The 14,816-nt window shown below is 54.2% G+C and overlaps 1 protein-coding gene across 3 annotated transcripts in view; it reads left to right on the top strand.

Moving 5' to 3' along the window:
* Nucleotides 1-1,683: 1,683 nt before the first annotated feature.
* CDH22 (cadherin 22) overlaps nt 1,684-14,816 on the top strand; it is a 105,001-nt gene continuing 91,868 nt past the window's right edge. For all 3 annotated transcript variants that reach the window (XM_054218850.1, XM_054218851.1, XM_054218849.1), the window contains exon 1: nt 1,684-1,819. The gene's annotated coding sequence lies outside the window, so the exon portion shown is untranslated. The remainder of the gene's footprint in view (nt 1,820-14,816) is intronic.

Raw genomic sequence — 14,816 nt, 5'->3', positions numbered from 1 at the left:
TGGCAGCAGTGCTTGCAGCTGGGAGGCTTCTCGCTCTCACACTAGGATTGAGGACATTTCTAGATGCTTCCACATCTGACGGGGCTGGTATGGAGCATTTCCTAGATCTTTTTCAGAGCCCCATTGGCCTTTGAAGGTGGGAGTCATGCAGTAGTATGAGGATGGGAAACCTTGTGCCAGCCAGTGCCAAGGTGGGGAGTCCAGCTGCCTGAGCCTGCTGCTGGATCTGAGCCCTGCTTGCCTCTTGGTCCTGGAAAGGAGGAGCCACACCTCCTGGATTCGTGCTGTGGCTATAAACCACTCTCTTTTGCTTTCGATTCACCTCTCCCTGACCTGCAGGCCACCTGCAGACCCAGGTGCTTTGTGGACAACCTGCCGCTGGGTTACCACTGTTTCTTGGCCTATACTGGCCAAGCAGAGGATTTTTTTGCCTTGTGCAAGGCGCTGCACGCATGGAGCAACAGGGCATCCCCTCCTCCAGTGTTCCCTCGTGTTCCTTCCAGGGCCAAACTCCAAAGCTCAACACCAGAGACTGCTGTGGAAGCAGGGGAGCATTTTCTCCCGCTAAGATCTGAGACCCTGGACAGTGGAGACCGGAAAACGTCCCACTGCGGGCCATTTGCCTGAGTTGTGGCTAAACCCTGACTTGCATGACCAGATTTATCTGTCCCAAAAATGATATTGCAGCCTCACTAGCCTTGAGCTTCTTCCCTGCTTCCACCTTCCACCCATCCTGGTGATGTCCAGAGTGGTCTGTAGAGTTGGCACTCTGCTGTGGATCCTGCCGGTATGTGACTCTCTACTGCAGGTGACAACAGTTCCTGCCCCTGCATCCCCAGAGTGCTGCTGAACCTGGGTGGTGCCCACCATGGTCTAAGCAGGGCTTTGGAGGAGGCACCTGAGACCTGAAGTGGGTGCTGAGGATGCCAGCTGCCATGGCCACCCAGGAGGAGGGTCTGCTAGCCCCAGCCCCTGCAGTGCCCAGACCCTGCCTGTCATGCCCCAGAGCACCAGCCAACCTGGCACTGGGCCATCGGGATCTGGCCCCATTCAAGGGCTGGGGAAGGGTGTGCTGGGGTCTCCCTGACCTGCTGGATGCCCTGGCACCCCGGCCCAGCGCTGCGCTCCCATGCACAGAGTTTGTGCGTTCTCAGCCCCGCTGGGCCTGAGCCGGGGGAGGCAGGTTCTGCCCCCCGCCCCCAGCACGGCGGCTCATCCCTGACCCCGGGGTGGCCCTGGCCGCTCCCGACGGTCCCCGGGCAGGGACGGTACCGGGGTCAGCGGAGGCGACGCGGGCGCCCGTGGCGGGGGGCACGGCAGGGCGGGTGAGAGGGGCAGGGCCACTGAGGCACGGAGCGGGCCGGTCCCCCCGGCGGAGTCCCCGGGGCCGGTCCCCGCGGGCGGTCTCTAGGGGAGGTTCCCCGGGGCCGGTCCCGGGCGGGGGGGAACCCGGCGCTGCATTCTCAGAGTCTCCAGCAGAGGCTGGGCTGGGCTGGGCTGGGCAGGGCTGGCGGGGAAGGAGGGAAGGAAGGGAGCGAAGGAAGCGAGGGGGAGGAAGGCGGCTCTCGCCGCACATGCATCCCCAGCCACACACCCCGCCGCCCGCGCCCCGCCTCGCGCCGTGCTCGCCCGGTGCCAGCAGCCGGCTCCGCTCGCCGCCGCCGCCGCCCGCCGCGCCGCGGCTGCCATCGGCTGCGGGGCCGGGGGCTCCGAGGCTGCTGCCATCCCCTCCCCGCCTGGCTGCCGGGGCTCCGTGCCCAGGGATGCCGCGGGAGGCCGAGAGCCCCGCACGGGGGGGCCGCCGCGGCCGCCGCCCCAGGTAAGAACCGGGGCGGGCGGCGGGGCGGGGGGAGCCCAACTTCTCCGTCCCTCTCGCCGCACCGCAAACTTTGCCGCCGCTCGGCGGGGCTGCGGCTCGGCGCTCCCCGCAGGGGAGGGCGGGCTCGGCCCTGTCCCCCCCGCCCCGCCGCCGCCGCCGCCGCCCCGGGACCGCGGGCTGCGGGCAGGCTCGCCGCCACCGCGGGCCGAACGGCCCCGGCACCCCCGGGGTGTGTCCCCGGCCGGCGCCGGGGCGGCAGCGTTGGGTCGGTTGGGTGTTGGAGGGCGGGTGAAGCCGGAGATTCGGTGCCGCTTTGGGCATCGCCGCCAGGATGCTCAGCGTGTGGTACCCAGGGCTCTGGCAGCAGCAGGGCTTCGGCATACCCTCAGTTAAAGCGCTCGGGTGCTTCAGGAGCTGCAGCTCTTTTTTAAAGCGGTGGTACCTTCAAACGTTCTCTTTTGGGCTCCTTCCTACCCCAGAGCTGTCTTCTCATTTTTCTTACTGAGACCAGAGCCCGTCACGCTAATTACCACAGGGGCTTTGCTCGGGCATGTGTGTGAACGTGCAGCCGAGATGCCTGAGGAGTCCTGCCCGAGTCCTTTTAGCAGGCAGGGTAACATCTCTCTTTACGGAGCCACATTTTTCTAACAACAAACTAAAAATAACTGTGCTAAAACTAGCACTTTCCTCATTTAAAATGTGGTTCCCAAATGGCTGTGCACAGGCCTTCTGGGAGCAAGTGCTGCAGCCACGTCTGCTCCTCCTGCGTGGCCAGCTACAGCAGCTCACCCAGGCCCAGAGCTGCCAGCACCGAGTGCGTCTTGCTCAGCGTCCTGGGAGCACATCCCGTGGCACCCAGGCTCCTGCGGTCGCTCGCGGTGCCGGCAGGGGAAGGAGGGATGCCATAGGTGCCTCTCTTCTCTTTTTTGTTTGATTTCTGGCACTTGTAACATCCCTTACAATCTGGAGAGGTCTGCGTTGTGTTTTCTTCTAACCTCATTTTATACATGAACAAGACCAGTCACAGGGATGATGGTGTAGATAGCAGCAAGGAGAGGCAGGCTCAGACTTCAGACGTAACTTCATAAGACAGCGCAGTGCATCTCAGGGAAGCACCTTTGGACCTGAGAGGGCTAAGAAGGGTGGCTCCGCCAGAGCTCTGGTTCTCCAGAGCTTGTTTGCGTGGCCTGAGGAAATAAATGGGGAGATGCGCCTCTCAGTCCCTGCGATTAGGGTTAAAATACCACACGTTAAAATACCATGCATTAAAATATCTGTGCTGTTAAAATACCATGTGTTGCAACAACAGCCGATACCATAGTCCTGCATGCCACCAAGAAAACCTCAGATGATGACTGCTTCTTTGGGATCTGTTTCTGCCTCTTCAGGGTGCCTAACGTTCAGAGAATGGCTGAAGCCTGCAGTCTCTGTACTTGTAGATCTCGTGCCCAGCTCAGGCAGAGCCCGGGCTTTGCCATGGTTTCCCTTACGAGACCGGTGGATGCTCTCCACCCCTTTCATGAGCACCGGGTAAGGAGCACTCGCAGCAAACAATTATCAGGGTCGGAGATCGTGATCCTGGTCCGTCAGTTTTCAAATGCTGAAAATAAATTTCTTCTCTGGCTTTGGGTATCACATAGCAGGAGGAAATGGAAACAAGACTCTGAAACGGTTTTCCTGTGCTGATACTGTGTTTGTTTGTGTTCAGGGTCAAAGGGTGGTTCTGCTGCTCCTGGATGAAATCCCTGAAAATGTTGACGGGGTAGAGCCCACTAAAATCTGAATAAACTGGCCCAGATTCTGTACTGACTTTTGCATCACCTCTGCGCTCCAGCGAGGTGGGGGTCAGAGCAGGCGAGGCGAGGTCTCTGTATGAAATGCCGGTTGCTGAATAATGCAATGTTGAAATTGGTGGGCTCGAGAAAGAAAAAGTGTGTGCTGTTTCATAGGTAAAAAGAGCCAGCTTTGTTCCTGCCTGAAAAAAATATATATAAAAAAATGCCCTTTGCTTTTTGGTGCATTGACACTTTATGATATGATGTGGTGATTTCATACCTAGGACAGAGAAGTGGCAACTGAAACAAGGTCAATTTTAAAACTCTTTTCAAAAGAACGTAGCAGGTCTCCAGAAAAAAAAAATAAAAAAAAAATATGAAAAGGCTGCTGGTGCATTGAAAATAACAGTTAATATCCTCTTTTTCCTAGCTCCGTATCAAATAATATGGTATTTTCATGATTTAAAATGCAACATCATATTTGAAAAATCCATAGCTCCTTGCCTGTGTGTAAGGATTCTCAGAACAGGGTCATAATTTACTGTTTGCTGTATATATTGTCTGATCAGCTTTTTGGTTTTTTGCACTTCAAAAATGATATTGAGCCAGCAGGCTTTTTTCCTAGCCAATTTTACTTTCCTGCTCCTAATCACTAGCCCATAGTAGTATAATTCGGTTGCAAATATTTTGGGGGGGGGAATATTTGTTTGTTTGAAATCCCTTTTGCTACCCCCAGACTTTATTTCATTAGAAGGATTAGACCGTTCATGTAAGCTTTGAAACAAAACTGGACTTTAAGTGGGATTCGATCTGATGTTATTCCTTTGAAGGAATTTTTCCTATTTTTCATATTTTTTTTTCAAATATTTTTCAAATAATTGCTTTTGCGTTTTGAAAGCCCGTATTTGAAAAGTAAAGAGAAACAGATTGAAGAAGAAAGAGCGTGGTGATCCTTGTGTTCTTTCGACATCAGGTCGCTAAAGAGTATTTGTACCTAAGAATACACTCATGTATGACTTCGTGTCGTTATCTTTTAACTATGCGGTTATGCAACTGTGTTTGGGTTTACAAGCAATGACACTTCTCTGCAGATAAGTCCATACATACCCCGAGGCCCGGGCCATTTTGAGCGATCTGCTTTTTTGGAAAAATCACATGTAAAGATTAGGTGGGCGTGAGTCCCAACAAAATTCCTTGCCTGAGGTGGACTTGGTGTACCGCGCCTTGCTGTTCCCTGGATCTCTCTTGTCTCTGCCACTGGTTTATTCCATGGCATTTCTTTGGAAAGGGAATGACCGATGGGGAGGGATGTAACCGGCTTTGCCCCCGACCCTGGTTGTAGCCCTGGGGGCGTCCTGCCCCACACCCTTGGCTCTCCAGCTAGCAGGGCTCCCCAGGTTCTACCTTGTCCTGGGGTGACATCTGTGTGTGGTGGTGCCCTGGGCTGCAGGTGAGGGTGCCGAGCTCTGCCCCTTGGATTCGGCTGCTCTAGCATCTGCAGAGCCCATGCCCGCATGTCCCTGTGAGCTGTGTTGCTTTTCCCAGCCACAGAAAAACTGGGACTTTGTGGCTGGGTTTGGGCAGCAAACTGCTGCCTATCAGCCTTCCCTGCTCCCGTGCAGACCTGGTGTGTGGGGAGCTCATTTCAGGGGTCTGGACTGGGACTGACCCATTCACCGAGCATGGGTTGGGTGCCCACTACGTGCTCAGCCCTGTGAGGCATCTGTATCTGCAGTTGCATCCAGTTTGTGAGTTGGTTTCTCCTTCGCAGAGCTGTGCAGGGGCCGTGGAGGGATCTCTGTCCCTGCCAGTACCCGCTGCAGAGACCCATCCTCCCCGTTCATCATTTCTTTTTCATTTAATCATCACTTTTTATTATTTGCAAAGCCCATAAAAGGCACATTATAGTAATTTTCAGTCTTTTCCTTTGCAACAACCCTGTTTACAGAAGCTAGTCCAGACTTTACTTTAGGCTGGCTCTGCGTTTCCTTCATTTTTCTTTCTTTTCATTTGTCTTTCATGCTGTGGCTGAGAGGAGATAGTTCTGTGTTATCCTCTGGGGGACGGGTTGCTGGATGGCACTTTAGTGCTGGTTCCACAGTGCAATGCCTGGGTAACAAAAGCGGATGTCTTCTTCAGCAATCCGTGCCTTCCCTAATCCCACAGGACCCGCCGGGATGCCTGAAGAGGGTGTAGGTTCTTTCTTTTCCTAAAGAAGCTGTGGGTTTTCTTCTTGGTGATGCAGTTCCTCTGATCCTCTCGCAGTGTGGTTTGAGTTCTCCCTGCAAAGGGATGTCTCTGGCTCTTTTACAGCGTTGTGGCACCTTTTTTTTTCCTTTGAGGGCCCATGGGACACTCTGGTCCGTGGTAGGTGGCAGCCGGGTGTGCAGCCGCTGCAGAGCTCCCTTTGCTGTTAACATCACCTGGTGCATGTAAGGCGAACGGGAGGGGGGTGCATGGGTTGGTCTGGGGCTGCCTGTGCCTCGGTGGGCTGGGCATGGCTTTTATCTTCAAACTCTGGGTGACAGAGTGCCTGCTCTGCCGCCTCCTTGCCGCGCTCACCCGGCCGCTCTGCATGGGGAAGGGCTGCGATGGAGACGAGTGTGTGCACCGGTGCACTGTGGTGGTGGTGGGTGTCTACACCGGGGATAGAGGCCCTGGTGCTGTCGGGGAGTTCTCCCCAGAGGTTCTATAAGGCTTCTTTGAACAAAACATTGAGGACAGACCCTGCTAAGCTGAAGCCCTGCATTGTTCTTCTTGAGAGTGGGGGCAGTTGTGCCCTTGGGCACTGGGAAGGCAGCCAGCCCAAAGCTGGTCCACCTATGCTGCAGCCCAAGGGCCCAGTTTGGACTGGATCATCCTAAAAAGTCCCTCACCAGCTTTCATGTATCTTAAGGGGGCCATCAAGAAAGCTGGTGAGAGACTTTTTAAGATGTCGGCTAATGGTAGGACTAGAGGGAATGGATCAAAACCAGAGATGGGTCGACTCAGACTGGATGTTAGGAAGAAGTTCTTCACCATGTGGGTGGTGAAACACTGGAACAGGTTGCCCAGAGAGGTGGTGGAAGCCCCATCCCTGGAAGTTTTTAAGGCCAGGCTGGATGGGGCTCTGAGCAACCTGATCTAGTTGAAGATGTCCCTGCCCATGGCAGGGAGGTTGGAACTAGATGATCTTTAAGGTCCCTTCCAACCCTGACAATTCTATGATTCTATGATTGCTACAAGCAGTGTTGAAAATCAGAGTGCTGTTCAGAAAGTGTCTCCTTTCTGCTGGGTGCCCCATCTCAGGATAGCTCACTAAACACAAATGAAGGGTATAATACTCATTGCAACCTAAGGACATTTTTTCAGCAAATGGCAGCGCTTCTCTGGGCTCCCCATCCTGCCCCGCTTCTCTCGTCTGTGGGAAACCTGCACTGGCCTCCTCTCTGCGTGCTGTGCCCCATTCGCTGCCCTGCTTTTGCCCGCTTCCTTGCCCCTCACTCTGGCAGCACCATCAACGAGCCTGGAAAAATAAGCCCGACAGAGCTCATTCAGTTTTGACTCTACTCAGCGCTGCGTTTCCTAATTTCGGATCTCTTGTGAGAGAGCTACCCTAGCTCACCCTGCAGGACTGAGACTGGGCAAAGTCCCTATTAACACCACTACCAAACTGTGGCGTGCAGGGTCTGCTCCGCAGAGAGCCACCTTGCCTGTCCCGCACGCTCTGTCACTGCTGTCGCCTGTGCTGAATTTGGCCCTGACCGGCTGATGATGGGAGCTGTGGGTGCCATGGAGGTGATGCTGGGCCTGGTGCTTGTCAGCAACAGCCATGGACCTGCAGCTGCCCTGTAGAACCGTGTAGCTTGGTCCTCACCAAGCAGAGCCAGGAGCTGGTTTGGGGAGCGGGGTGTCAGGGGCAGCCGCTGCAAGGGGTGAAGTGGTCCTGTGCTCTAGTGACAGCAGCTGTGTGAGCCTTGCTGATAGGGAAGTCCTACCAGGGAATCATGAAAGCAGAACTGTTTGTCCAACGCCCTTTTGCAGATCCCCCCTACCCTTCCCTGTTGCTCCCTACAGTACTCCAGAAAACACCCAGGGAAAGGAGACATGGGATCACTCCACTTTACTTGCTGGCCTCACTCACCATTGCCACTTCAGGTGGGTTTTTGTTAATCTCCTCCTAATTAACTGTAGCTGGTGGCATTAACAACTGCAGGTGACTTGAAGCTTGAGGTCCTCAACTCACCTGAAGCTGTTGATGGCCAGAAGCTTTCTGCAGCCAATGGGGGGATGTGAAGGGAGTCGCCATAGAAACATCGTGGGCAATAAATGGAGCCACAAAAGCTTTGAGTTCCTTTTAGCAGAAGCCAGTTTGTGAGTGTGGGCACGGGCAGGTAGTGGTGTGCGTGTGGATGGGAAAGGTGCGTACACCCAGCAGAGCAAAGACGCCAGGCGCTTGGAAAGAGCAGCTGCAGGAGCGAGCACGGGATTTAAACACCACTTTGGTAAGCTAGCCTTTGCCTGAGGTTTTTATTGCAAAACTGAGTCAGAGCGGGAGTGTGTGGTATGGTCCTGATGCTGGGCTGGCAGGAGAGAGCTTGTTCTTGCAGCTGAGCTGTAGCCCACACCTTACAGCACGCAGCCCCTGCTCCAGCTGCAGGCTGGGTGGCAGCCAGGGAACCCCTGTCCCCCGTCGCTCTGCACAGCAGCACCAGGGAGCTCAGCACAGCCTCTGTGGGTGGCACCCGTCTGTCCCTGGTCCTTTCTGGACCACTGCTGCCCTTCCCTATGGCTTGACACTCCGGAGCTGTGTGCAGGCAGGCCCCTGTATGCAGGGTCTGAGGTCCCATGCCTGCCCACTGAAGATGGGTGCCCTGGGGCATGCATCCTCCACTCCACTCCCAGGCACTGTCCCATATCTGCTCCTCTCGGTTATCCCCGGCTGCCTTCCCTGGCAGAGCCTGGATTCCCCTTGCTGCCTGTTCCCTTGTAGGGTGCTGGGGGGCTGCAAGCTGGCTGGGGGGCTGGGCTTCCTGATTGTGATTGATCCTCTGGGTCTGAGTCCCCACATGATCCAGAGTCAGGAAGGACGGATAAAGGTTTGGCTGCTCCAGAGGCTTAGAAACCCTCATGGTCTGGCCATGAGGAGCCCTGGGACAGGCTCTTGTTTTGGCAGAGTCTCTCTACTGCAGGATGCTGTTCCCCCTGCGTGGGATGCCCTGTGCAAGACAGTAGCTTCTGCGTGTGCCTGGGGATGCTGCACTCCCTCTCCAGCATCTCTGTCTGTCACACTGGGATTATCTCCCTCTGCTCCTACTGCAGCTGCTTCCTGGAATCCCAAATCCCCAAAATGCTGTTTCTCCAGTAATCCTTGTCATTAAAAGTGGCTCCTAAGCTCAGAGCACCTCCTCCTCTCCACAACCAGCGCCCTGTCACCCTCTCTAGAGAGGAGCAGTTTGAGATGGGCACATACTAAATGTGAGCAAATGGGCTTTTTAACTTGGGACAGGACACTGTCCCCCACCACCTGCTACCAAACTCCAGTTACCCTTGGCCTTGGTTCCTTATGGACTTTCACTGTTCCATTTTTTAATAGTGTGAAAACATATTTTCTCCCCTGTTGTTATGGCCCTGACAAGGCACGTGGCTGTTGGGGATGCTGTTGTGCATGTGTGGGAGAGGGAATTGTTTCCTCTGTCACTGGGGTCTAGAAGGTTGAGGACATACAGTTGAGGGGTTCCTTCAGGAGCTGGACTTCACTGGCTTTCTGAGCTTGGCTGCCTTCCCACTTATGAAACACAGCTGAACCTTTTGCTAGCAGGCAGGTAGGAATAGCTGAGCATCAGCAGAGTCCTTAAGAAATTACATCCCTGCTTAAACATTTAAAAGTCAGCTGAATGCCCCTTTGCCACAGCCCTCCTGGGCCCTCCCCCAATGGCATGACATTTTTTGCAATAAAATTCCTGCTCCAGTAACACTGTCCAAAAGCGGGCGCACCTTTGCTGGGCATCCTCACCTGCACCACAACGCAGGAGGGGGGGAATCATCCCATGGCACATCTGGGAGCTGCCGTGGAGGTGCCGGCTCAGCTCTGCCCGCCGACAGTTGCCCCACGCCCTCCCTGGGTGGCCGCAGGGGTGGCGGGCTGTTTTTTCCATGGGTTTTCCCTGTTTTTTTGGAGAGGAGAGAGGGCGAGGGGCTCCTCCTCGGACCGGGTGCCGGCAGAGGGAGCCATGCATCCTCGTTTCATATGCACAGCCTGACATGCCAATTAACGAATTAATTTGAAAGGTGCTGTGAGAGATGAGATTAGAACTAGGACCCTCCACTGGGCAGCGGCTCAGGTAGTCTCACTGAGGCTGAGAAGCGACCGTGCCCTTCCGAAATCCCTCCTCTCTGCATTGCCGCCCAAGTTCATCTCTCAGGTAAAGCCTTGGGTGGGTTTGATCCGGCCCAGCTTCTGGTGGCCGTGCAAGACGTGAACGGCCTCTGTGGCAGGTATGGTGGAGGTTGATGGTAGTGCCTTGGTGAGCTCGGTGTGTGGGCAGCGGGCAAGCCAAAGGCACGCAACAGACCAGGGCTGCAACTGCGAGCCTCCAGGGACTGTGGGGTGAGTGACCAGGGAAAGTGGCAGACCCTGCAGATGTAGAGCTGACCACCTTTGCCTTGCCTGGGACTTGGCAGTGGATTAGCTAAGGCAGACCAAAGCTTGTGAGCTGGAACTGGGGTTGTGAAGTCTGACATTGTTAGTCCTGCCCAGAGAAGTGACTATTGTGCTGGCAGGTGATGCTGCTCCAGCACACCTGGAGCCCAGGGCTCCTCATGGCCAGACCATGAGGGTTTCTAAGCCTCTGGGGCAGCCAAACCTTTATCTGTCCTTCCTGGCTCTGGCTTGTGTGGGGACTCAGACCCAGAGGACCAATCACACCAGTACCACAAAGTGATTGAGGAATGAAGTGAAATGCAAGCACTGAACTTTCCCCAGCTACAGTGGCAACCACAGGTGAGCAGTTATGGACTTGGTCTGAAAAAGCTGTTTGCATTTTTGTGCAATGGGATATTCGTGTCTGGCTGGGAAGGATGCTGGAACCATCAGTTCAGGCTGGAATAATTGGTTTTGCATCTACAGTGCTGACATGCTTTGGTGAATTAGAGATGCGTGGGGAGTGCTTCACTGGGAGGTGACGGCAGCCGGGTGAGCTGGTGGTGCTGGGCTGCTCCGGGATGGGAGACGTGAGCTCACATCACAGGACCGAGAGAGGCTCAAACTGTTGTGCGAGTGGCAGCTTCTCACTGTGCCATGGCTGCCGCTTTCTGGTGAATGCATTCGGAACAGGGTCAGCCTGACTTCCTCTGCTCTGGCAGTGAACCTGGCCAGCAGCAGCGCTGCCGTGTGTTTTGGGGCTGTTGTGGGTTAACCCCGGCAAGCAGCTAAGCACCACACAGCCGCTTGCTTGCTCCCAAATGGGACAGGAAAAGAGGAAGGGAAGAGTAAAAGCAAGAAAACTTGTGGGTTGAGATAGAAATGGTTTAGTAAGCGAAGGTGAAGTGGAGGAAGAGAGAAAGAAAACAAAACAAGGGACGCAAAAGCAAACACTCAGCGCCTTCCATGGGCAGGTTGATCCCCAGCCAGTTCCTGAGCTATAAACCTCTCCTCTCCCTCTTTATTGCTGAGCATGTTAGATGGCATGGGATATCTCTTGGGTTAGTTTGGGTCATCCACCTGGTTGTGTGCCCTCCCAACCTCTTGTGTAACCCCAGTTTATTTCCTGGGGGGCATAGTGAGGAACAGGGAAGGCCTCGCTGCTGTGCAAACGCTGTTCGGCAATAGCTGAAACATTGGTGCGTTAGTTATCAGTTATTTTGGTCACAGATGTAAAACACAGCACCATTTGAGCTGCTATGAAGCAAATTAACTCCATCCCAGCCAGACCCAGTACAGGGCCTGTTAAATGCCTTTAATTGCGTGTCCCTTTGGGGTGCCCACACTGCAGGAATGTGCCTGGTGCCCTTTGCAAAAGAGCCCTGTGTTAGACCTGGGCAGTGTGTAGGAGATGTGGCCTCTGTCCTGTGGATCTGACAGCAAAGGCACATTCCTGCTGTCCTGGGCAGGGGCACGCTGCTGCCTGCGATGCTGCCAGGCATGCTTTCCGGAGTGAGAAGACAGAGAGGGATGGAAAGCAAGCCTCACGGAGCAGGTCTGCACGCATGCGGTGAGCTGCTGGCTCTGCTGGTGTGAATTAGCCCTGGTCCATCCCAGCGCTGGGCTGGGAGGACAGGGTCTGACCCGTGACCACGCTCGGGGGCTGTGGCTGCTGCTGAGTGTCTCCCGTCAGTTCCTGGGCACAGGCTCCGGTTGGGTTTGGTGTTTCTAGGGAGGCTTTTTCCAAACCTTAGGCTGTCCCAGAACCAGAAAATCCTGCAGCTGAGTCTGTGTTGCTGATACTGAGCTGTGTCCTGGCTGCAAAAAGCTGTCTGCTGTGAAATAGAAATGAGAGGGAGGGACCATGAAGCACCAGGCTGGAAGGCCTTTTCTTTAAACCACAGCTGAGCTGGGCTTAGGCAGAGGTAGGACACAGTGTCTGGTCCTGGCTTCCACAAGGCAGCACGTGCGTTTCCCTTGTGAGCGATCAAAGGCTGGTACTGAGACTCATCTCTATCTTTTTTTATATCTAGTCCCTCACTGTGCTATCTGGTGCCTCCCAAGTATATTTAGAAATAGTAATGACGGGTTTTCTTTCTCCTTTTCTAGCCGATGCGTGAAGCGTTTGATAAGTTTATGCTTTATATGGTTTGTGTGCGAGGTCTCTCCGCGTCTCTGTGCACCAGGATGAGGAAAGCAGTTTCATGAGCTAATGCTTTTGGTGCACCCCACCATGGGGGCTGGACAAATGTAATGCTTGTGTCTGTTTCTGTCCTGAACCTCTTAAAAGTTTGGTGTTGGCCCAGCTCAGGGCACCTGTGTCTTGTTACTCTGTTTTTGAATCACAGTGACTGCATGCTCAGGGGCGAGTTTTGGTGTCGGTTCACTGTCAGGTCTGATGGGAGAGCTGGGTGGCAGGTGATGTGTATGGCTCTGAGCCCAGCATTCGGGAGAATGGCTTTTTGACTGGACACTGCTTGGCTTTGGGTGCCCAAACTCTGCCTGAGGCTGCTGCCAGCCCAGCGGGTTATTTAGAGGGGAGGACACGAAGGAGCACGTTTATCTGCATAGAATAGCTTTGGTTGGAAGAGACCTTTAAGATCATCAAGTCCAACTGTTGACTGGCACTGCCAAGTTACCACCAAACCATGTCCCTCAGCACATCTTAGTTGGCTTCGGCCAGTCCAACGTTTATCTCCAGTGGTGTTAGGAGTGATGGGGGCCTGGAGGCTGGTGTGGGGGCATGCAGGGGAATGGCGCAGCGTGGCCGCAGTAAGGCTGCCCGTGCCATTTGGGTTGTCAGCACTTTTACATCAGGCTGCTTGGGTTGGGGTGGTGGGCTCTGGATGGACCTGTTCCTGCTTAAGCACGCATTAGGGACTTCGGGGCTATGTGTGTGACTTCTAACATGATTGTCACTGAACGAGCTAACGAGGAGTGTGGAGAGGGAGGAGGAAGTGAAACAGCCCAGGGAACAAGGGGAAGAGACAGCAGGGGTCTGCAGCGTAGTGACAGAGAGAGTGGGATGCAAATGGACAAAGTGCGTGAGGATGACAAAGCCAGAAAAAGCCACATTTGCACACGGGAAAGTGGGAGTGTGTCTGTGTGCGTGTGTGCTGCCAGTGCACACACTGGCTCACTCCTCTCAAGCACGGAACTGCTTTGGGGAAAGGGTGGGCACTCCTGGTGAGGGAACTCGGAGCCACCTTCTTGCCATTTTTCTTTTGGCTGTGAAGATCTTTCACTGTCACCAGCGGCGAGTGGCTGTTGGGTCTGTGTGCTGGATGGAGTGGATTAGGCCACAGAAGTCCTGCGTGGGCACTGGGGTGTTCTGGGGGAGCCCTTTGCCGAAGCAGTGCGGGGCTGCGAACGCGCGGTGGGTCTGAAGGTCTCCAAGCTGCAAATGCCTGCACCTGTCCGTGTGGGTTTCCGTGCCCCCTCCTGCGTGCACACGCACTCACGTGTGCCAGCACGATCCTGCCTGCTCACGTGAATGCATATCTCTCCTTGGCTCTATTCTTTCGCATGCACTTTGTCCATTCGCTTTTCTGTCCTCCCTGTTGCTACTGTAATCTCTCTCTCTCTCTCTCTCCCTCCCTTTGTTCCCTGGGCTGCTTTGCTGCCTCTTACTTCACCATGTCCCTCTTTATTCCTTTTGATAATAATAACATTAGAACCTACGTACAAGGTCCCAAGGTCTTTGCTTTGTGCAGATACATCAGGAAAGACCCTTCAAAGCCTGTGTGCTGGAGAGAGAAGATTCTCATCGTCTCACTATTGCCGGGACTGGCGGAGGCAAAGGGCCTGATTGTGGAATACGTGACCTGTGCAAAACCCCACACTGTGTCCTGTGTCTGTCCTGGAATGTCAGAAGTTAAGATGCCAGTCTTTTTTGACGGAGTTTTACACCAAAGCCCTGAACCTTTATGCCTGATTGAGGAACTGGCCAATTAATTTCCCTTTATCACTTGTGCTGAGCAGAGTGGTTGTTCCCACAGCTCCCAGTCCGTCCCTTCCTCATTGTGCCATTGGTTTGGTAGTGACATTAAAGTGAAGCTACTTGTGGATTCTGTCCTAGTCAGCTGTGCTCACGTGCATCCAGCTTTCAGAAATGTTCTCCTTTTCAACTGCAATTTGCACATTTGGCCTCTGCTGAGAGCTGATGCTTCCACGGGATGCTGAAGCCCGGTGGTCGGGAAGCAGCATTTCCAGTGACACAGGGAGGCTGTCTTGTTTTGCAGATGTGGTGCCCACTACATTTCCCTTGCTCGAAAAGTCCTGTGTGACTGCTGGCTGCTGGTCCACAGTCTGCAAACACAACACTGGAGGGGGTGGGGGAGGAATCAAATTTTATTTATTTATTTTTTTCCACCTGACAAAGTCGTTGGAGTTTCTTGCAGAGGGAAGGCTAGCACTGCATCTGGCTTGCAGAATCAGATCCAGAAACCGAAGCTGTTCTTGTTGATTTGTCATAAGGACATGGCTCTGTTGTGCTGGTCCATCCTCACATCAATGATTCAGACTCTAACTAGGGAAGGGCTCTGAAATTAAGGGACAGATTTAACACTTTATTTTTTTCCTTTTCAAGTCCTCCAAGAAA

Source organism: Rissa tridactyla, chromosome 12 (genome assembly GCF_028500815.1).
Source record: "Rissa tridactyla isolate bRisTri1 chromosome 12, bRisTri1.patW.cur.20221130, whole genome shotgun sequence".
In the NCBI taxonomy this organism is placed as follows: Eukaryota; Metazoa; Chordata; class Aves; order Charadriiformes; family Laridae; genus Rissa; species Rissa tridactyla.
Note: the sequence above shows the minus strand (reverse complement) of the source record. Positions and strands in the feature narration are given on the sequence as shown.